This window comes from Saccopteryx leptura, chromosome 2, assembly GCF_036850995.1.
Source record: "Saccopteryx leptura isolate mSacLep1 chromosome 2, mSacLep1_pri_phased_curated, whole genome shotgun sequence".
Classification (NCBI taxonomy): domain Eukaryota; kingdom Metazoa; phylum Chordata; class Mammalia; order Chiroptera; family Emballonuridae; genus Saccopteryx; species Saccopteryx leptura.
This window is the reverse complement of record NC_089504.1, coordinates 37,452,781-37,459,967: the sequence shown is the minus strand read 5'-3', so window position 1 is coordinate 37,459,967 and position 7,187 is coordinate 37,452,781. Positions and strand designations below refer to the sequence as shown.

The 7,187-nt window shown below is 48.7% G+C and overlaps 1 pseudogene; it reads right to left on the bottom strand.

Moving 5' to 3' along the window:
- Positions 1–4,833: 4,833 nt before the first annotated feature.
- Positions 4,834–5,834, bottom strand: LOC136391284 (olfactory receptor 13C7-like; annotated as a pseudogene).
- Between the last annotated feature and the right edge of the window lie 1,353 nt (positions 5,835–7,187).

The following is a 7,187-nucleotide window of genomic DNA, read 5'->3' as shown; positions in this document are numbered from 1 at the left end:
ATATTGTATAATGCAAAGATGTTGAGAGAGTGTTCTTTCTGGTCACCGCAGTCCATAGGACACCCACCCCTGAAAGTTCTGTCATTCCATCTGGTCCTCAGTCGGCAGTGCAGGGAGGCCATGCCAGAGTGGATTCTTGGTCCTCTCTGTATAACCCCATTTAGTCCTGAGGCTCTACCACTTCTGCACCACATGAAAAGACCTGTGAGAACTTGGCTACCCAGATACACCTTGAAGCCATTTCTACTCTGGGGTCCTGTTCTGGATTTAACTGGATCAGCAAGGCATGAGTCGCTCTAGCTTTTAGATCCTGCAAACCTGTTTAGGGGCGTGGCCTAGGGAGTGGAGCTCAGAGCCCCTCCCTTTTTGGATGCTTCTGTGCCAACACTCTGTCCCCTCCTCCTGTGCCTACTCCCAAGGTTAGGGAATCTTTTGTTAAATCAGGAGGCGGGGAAGCCTTACTTTTACTTATGTCTTCTCCCAAATCTTTAGTCTATGCCTTAATGTTCCCTTTCTGGCCTAGGCTTTCGAAAGTCTAAAGCCAGGAAACATCCCTTGGTTCTCTGGTTTCTGCAATCACATCTCCTCCTTGGGGGCACAGAGCAGAGAGTGGTATGGCCGACTGAATGGTGAGAAGGAGGGAGAGATGTGAGCTGGGTATCTATTCCTGTATCAGGAATATTATTCCATCACGTTAAGAGGTATAAAGCCAGGTCACCAGAACCCCTGAACCCAATTAGCTGGGATTCAGGACAGAGTCAAAAGAATACAGATGGCACTGAAAAGGGGGACAGAGCTGAGACAGACCCCACCCAGCTAGGAGGGGTCAGAAGTGGCTTCCTGGAAGGGGAGTGTGTGTTGAATGAGTTTTCATAATGTCAAGATGTTGGGAGAGTGTTCTTTCTAGTCCACTAGTGTCCATATTGCATCCCTCACTTGAGATTTCCACCTGATCCCCAGCCAGAAAAGCACTAGAACACAGTACAGTGCCTTGCCTGGTATCTGATATGTCCATTGCATGTTAGCTAAAGGTCAGGAAGTGTTTGGGCATGAGAAGAAACTGCAAGGGGGAGACACAGAGGAAGGCAAGACTGATACTTATTGGGGACCTGGGTATAGATCAGTGTGCCCGGGCCAGGGGAGAGTGTGTGGGTAGAGAGGCGGAGGGGCAAGCAGCCAGTAATGAGGTTGGATGGATAGGTGGGGTCTGGTTTTTATCCTGTGGAAGTGAGCCACTGGAGAGATGTAAGCAGGAGAGTAGCTTGAACAGATTGGTGTTCTGTTTTTGTTTTTATAATAGATTGGTGTTTTGAAGGCTAGTGCCGAGATGGGTTTTGGAGAGGGTTTGGAGGATAAAAGTAAAGTGACACCAGTGTTGCAATATTATTTATTTTTTTAGGGAGAGAGAGTGTGAGCGACAAAAAGACAGGAAGAGAGAGAGATGAAGAACATCAACTCATAATTGTGTCACATTAGTTGTTCATTGATTGCTTCTCATACATGCCTTGACTGGGGGGCTCCATTCAAGCCAGTGACCCCTTGCTCATGCCAGCAACCTTGGGCTCAAGCCAGTGACCATGGGGTCATGTCTATGATCCCACGATCGAGCCGGCAAGCTTGAGCTCAAGGTGAGTCTGTGCTCAAGCTGGCAACCTCGGGGTTTTGAACCTGGGTCCTCAGTGTCTCAGGTCGACGCTTTATTCATAGCGCCACTGCCTGGTCAGTCCAATGTTGCAATATTTGTGAGAGAGATGGGAAAGGAAGGCTTAAGGCAATATCTGTGAAAATGAGTAGACCAATTTAAGAGCTGTTATGAGGTGGATTCTATAGGAGTTAGTGACTGATTGGATATATGGAATGGTGATCTATGACTGCCATGTTTCTGGCGTGGAGACTTGTGGGTGACAGTGCCATTCCATGAGCTGGTGACACAACTTTGGAGACAGAATTATGAGTTCAGTTTTGGATAGTTTGAGTTTGAGGTGCCTGTGGGGTTCTTGTGGGGAGAGGGCTGACAAGAAGACCGTGCAGGGCAGAGCAGCTGGACCAGGTCTGGAACCCTGGTCTCCTGGTCCCAAAATGGGATCCTTGGTTGTCTCCTGACTTGTCTCAGTAGGTGGAGAGACCAAGAGGCCAACAATCCCAGCCTTCCAAGATTACAGGGCTTTGGGCAACAGATATTGCAGCTCCCTCGCTGTGTCTGTCTACAGAACTCAGCAGCACAGGTCTTGATCCCCAGATGGTGACATTCTGAGGGCTTCTGAGGGACAGTTCAGTTTAGTAAACCTTCTGTCGGGAATGCTCTGTGGGAGCTGCAGAGACGTGCCAGACCTGGCTGAATCCTGCCCTCAAAGAGCTCACACTGTGGTAAAATATCATGAATGCAAAGCAAGAATGTGATAGATACTGAATAAAAGATGCCGACAAAATGCTGTAGGATGAAAAGGAAAGAGTACTTTCTATGTGCATCAGGAAAGGATGCATGAATGAGATGGTGTCTAAGATATTCCTGGTCTTACCAGAGAACAGCATGAACAGCAGATGGCAGTGTGGGTGGTACAGACAGTGTAGGGAGGGGTGGGGTGTGAAGGGGTTAGTGGAACATCAGGCTGAAGAAGTGCAGGGGGTGGGGGAGGGGGGTGATATGTCTAGATTTTGGAGGGCCTGAGGACTCAGCTGAAGAATTTGGACTTAATATTATGGTAATAGGATGCTATCAAAGGTCTCCCCATCCTCGAATGATTTTAGAGAGAGAGGAAAGGAGAGAAACATCGATTTGTTGTTCCACTTATTTATGCATTCATTGATTGATTCTTGTATGTGCCCTGACCAGGGATCGAGCCCACATCCTTAGTGTTGGGATGATGCTCTAACCAACTGAGTTACCTGGCCAGGGCCCATCAAAGATTATTTAAAATTACTTATTTATTTATTTATTCATTTTAGAGAGGGAGGAAAGAGAGAAAAAGAGAGAGAGAGAAGGGGGAAGAGCAGAAAGCATCAACTCCTATATGTGCCTTGACTAGGCAAGCCCAAGGTTTCAAACCAGCAACTTCAATGTTCCAGGTGGATGCTTTATCCACTGTGCCACCACAGGTCCAGCCCATCAAAGGTTCTTGATCAGAAGTGCCGTGGACCAGTACAGCTAGAAATTCTGGGTCTTGAGGGAGAACAGTGCAGAATTAAGAAAATAGACTCATCAAGTAAAGAGGATGGTATCGGGAGGCCTCTTCAATGCTGATGGCAATATCTGAGAGCCTATAGCCCCCAGTTTGCTTTATTATATAGCCATATGCAAATAAGGAAGTCTTTGATACAAAGTCACACATCTGAGGCAAAAACAGGAACTCTCTTAAGGCATAAACAGGAATCCCCCCACCATGCATAAGTGAAATCAACATCTGAACAAACAAGGCGTGATAGGAAGGGCATGTAAATTACCTTCAGCAACTTAAGCAAGCAAGTGAAGTGGGGCTATGGGATGAGTGCAAATACTCAGCTCCATAGCCAATATGGAGGTGGGGGGGAGTACTTAGCCTTTTGCTAAGCCTCGAATTTACAAAGGCTTTTTGTCACTTGCATTCTACCACACAGAAGAATGATGAATCAGGATTTGACCTAAGTAGCAGATCATGCTGAGTGATGCAGGGATTTGTTATGGAGAAGCAACCTATGCGACTGTGGGAGCAGTTAGAGAAGTTTATGCAAAGCCATTCCCTCTGCATTTGGTGTTGGACCTGAAGTTACTGTGGGTACCTAGGTTGGTGGGGATGAAATGGGGGAAGATAAGGACACACTAGCAGGACAAACTGGAACCCATGTCTGGTTCTCACTGCCTTTAATCTCAGTGACACTGGTGACCTGTGTGAGAAGCTGGCAGTCTTTGCCACGGAGATGCACGTGGCACAGGAGTCAGAACAGCTGAAGGTGGTGATCTGGTGGGACTCGGAGGGGCTGCGCTAACGACAAGGTGAGCCAGCAGATCTGTGGCAGCATGGGAGTGCTCCTGTAGCGTCTGCTGCTGCTTCCATTCTGCCTTCCAAATCTCATGCAGATTTTTCTTATGGCCTGCCCTAATTCAGAACCATATACCGAAGGAAATTCTGGGTGGCACAGTTCCACTAGTTAGTTTAACCCAGTACAAAGCCACCTAACGAGATAACGAGAGCTGTCCCAGGCATCAGCCAGAGAAGTATGAATGGTCAGAGAGAAGGAAAGCCACTGTCTGGTAGCTTTTGGGTTGACTGTAGGATGGTGTGGCAGTCATAAGTTATTCACAACTTTCTCAGTGTTCCCTCTCCTTTCAGACACGTGGTAGGTGTGCCCCCTCCTCTTGATGTTCACTGTGGCCATGTGCCTTGTACTGACTGGCTAATAAAATGTAAGTGGAAGGTAACAGGCCACTTCTGAATGGAAGCTTGAGGAGTCAGTGAGGGCCTTGTCATTTTGTCTTTTCCTTTTGTCATGGTGACCAGCAGTGTCCCAGCAGTTGCTCTACTGTCCTGAGCTCCAGAGGGTGAAGATGATGATACAGGACAGAGCCCCAGCCAAGCTCTAATGGACTTGTAGCATGAGCGAGAAATAAAACATTGTGGTGTCAACCCACCAATATTTTGAAGTTATTACCACAATATAGCCTAGCCCCTTGGTCGGCAAACCGCGGCTCGTGAGCCACACGCGGCTCTTTGGCCCCTTGAGTGTTTAGCAAAGGCCAGCTTAGGAGTACCCTAATTAAGTTAATAACAATGTACCTATCTATATAGTTGAAGTTTAAAAAATTTGGCCTTCAAAAGAAATTTCAATCGTTGTACTGTTGATATGTGGCTCTGTTGACTAATGCCGATCACTGGCCTCGCCCATCCTGCCGGATAGAGTTGGAGAGCAACAGGAAAAGTGGGCTATTTTCCTGGAGAGCAGATGTTCCCCTATTAGAGCTATGGCAGCAGCTTTTACCTCGCCATTTCTCAGGGTGCAGATGATGGGGTTCAGTGAGGGGGTCACGACCCCATAGAACAATGCAACAGTCTTATCCAAGTCAGGGTCCTTGGCCTTGGGCTTGAAGTATATGAAGGAGATAGTCCCATAGAAAACCACCACCACTGTGAGGTGGGCAGAGCAGGTGGAAAGGCTTTGTGCCGGCCTGTGGCAGAGGGTTCCCTACGGATGGCAGCAAGGATGAAAATGTAGGGCAGGCAGATGAGCAGGAGCGGAGCCACTGACACGACAACTGTGGCCACCATTAACAGCAGCTCATTGAGAGAGATGTCCACACAGGCCAGTTTCAGCACTGCCAAGATCTCACAGAAGAAGTGGTTAATGACACTGTGGCCACAGAAGGGGAGGCTCCAGGTGGCAATGGACTGCAGCAGTGAGTTGGCAAAGCCTGTCCCCCAGCTCAGCACTGCCATCCACATGCACGTCTGCCCAACTCATGAGCTCTGGGTACCTAAGCGGCTGGCAGATAGCCACATAACGGTCATATGCCATCACAGCCAGGAGGAGGCACTCCGTGGAGCCTAGCGCCAGGGTCAGGTACATCTCAGGGCACAGCCAGGGGAGGAGATGGTCCTTTTGGTTTTCAGGAAGTTGACCAGCATGAAAGGCACAAAAGAGGATGTGCCACAGATGTCCAAGAGAAAGAGGTTGCTGAGAAAGAAGTACACGGGGCTGAGCAGGCGGGGGTCCAGCATGTTCAGCCCTATGAGGATGGTGTTCTGCACAGTCACGGAGTAGAAGCCCAGGCAGAGCACAAGCAGGACCATTTCTAGGTTACGGTGGCCGTGTAGCCCCAGCAGGACATATTCTGTCACAATCGGCCGGTTGGTCCCACCCATCTCACTTTTCCTCCTTTAGCATCCGGACCACACAGGTGTTGGAAAAAAGCTCTGGCTGGCCGGGGCGCCAAGCAGTCTGGATGTGCCCTGGGGCAGGTCAGCTCCACCTCTGGAATTGAGTTTCACCATCTGTATAGTGAGAAAGTTAGACTTAAAGTCTACAAGCCGGCCCTCTTGGTTCTGCAAGTTTGACTTAATTTAGGGGCTGTGACACATCCTAGTTCCTTCGGACCTTTTTTGTTCCCCCTAAGATGGGCTTGGGAGACAATAGAATAGAATTCACGTTTGACATGTTCCTTTGGAATTTAGAGTTCTTGGCTGTTAAAAGGAAGCATCTTTTCTAGGTTATGACGTCGTATGGCTGAATTATACCCATAGTAGTTCAGATTCATTCACTGCTGAATACTTTTTGCATGCCTACTCTCTGCTAGGTATTGTTTAGGTGCTGGGCTACAGCAGTAAGGAAAATAAGTGGACAGAGGTGTTGTAGGTCGCTGACTAGCTCAGTACAGGGAGGGGTGGGAAGAGGCTGCAGTTATCCCCCAGGTGGCTTTGATTGCTGTTCTGAGCTGTCTGACTGCCTCCTTGGGAAATGCCAGTGTCACGTATTCACAGGAGGAAGCTGAAATGTCCCCAAGGCACAGTATCTTGTTAGGCAGGAAAGCTGTCTTATGGCCCCGGTGACCTCTGGTCTAAAGGAGAAATAGAAGCTCAGTGTGACTTCTATCATTCAGCCCCTTCACTCTTGGAATGACTGTAAGGCCAATGTCCTGTGACACAGCGCTGGAGCCCTGTCTATCCTTGGGGGATGGCTTTCCCCCCTCATTCTTCCTCCTTAACTGCATCTACTGTTTGTAGGAACAGAAGGGCTCACCCTCTCCTGAATACAGTGTGTCTTTTCCCAGTGCTACATCTATGCCTAAGGATTTGCCTTTTGTAGGCATGTCCTCCCTCCCCACCTCACTTCCCCAGTGGGGGCATTCCTGCTCATTCCTCAGAACCCAGCTTACTCTCTCCTTGCTTCTCCCTCTGCTCCTGCAGTTACCTGCTCCCTTCTGATGCTTCCTTAACCCTTGGCCCACCCTCTGTGTTCCAGTGTGGCGTGCTCTGTACCTGTCTCCTCTAGGACACTTGAGAGCAGGACTCTGCCTCCTTCCTTTCAGCACCTGCTACAGTGAGTGCTGCCAAGGGCTGTCACTCAACAGATAAGCAATGCGGGATTCCGAAAACCCAGCTTTGCATCTGGCTTCAGCACTAACCAGTTGTGTGATATTGACCAAGTCACTTGAACTTTCTGAGACTCAGTTTCCTTTTGGAAAATGTGTAGCTCAGGTGAAATATACGTGTGAGGGT